Source organism: Sinocyclocheilus grahami, unplaced genomic scaffold (genome assembly GCF_001515645.1).
Source record: "Sinocyclocheilus grahami isolate Dianchi unplaced genomic scaffold, SAMN03320097.WGS_v1.1 scaffold106.1, whole genome shotgun sequence".
In the NCBI taxonomy this organism is placed as follows: domain Eukaryota; kingdom Metazoa; phylum Chordata; class Actinopteri; order Cypriniformes; family Cyprinidae; genus Sinocyclocheilus; species Sinocyclocheilus grahami.
Genome location: NW_015505285.1, coordinates 117,352 through 117,633, shown reverse-complemented (window position 1 = coordinate 117,633; position 282 = coordinate 117,352).

Below are 282 nucleotides of genomic sequence, written 5' to 3'. Positions count from 1 at the left end.
TTGAAGACCAGTCGTGCCGCTGCATTCTGAATCATTTGTAGAGGTTTGATTGTGCTTGATGGAAGTCCAGCCAGAAGAGCATTGCAGTAGTCCAGCCTAGAGATGACAAGGGCCTGGACAAGAAGTTGTGCAGCATGCTCCGTTAGAAAGGGCCTGATCTTTCTGATGTTGTGCAATGCAAACCTGCAAGCTCGAGCGGTCTTTGCAATGTGGTCTTTGCAAATTGTAATCCACGAGATTCAGTGTACTGTCTTTTGGTCCAATAAGTAATATCTCTGTCTT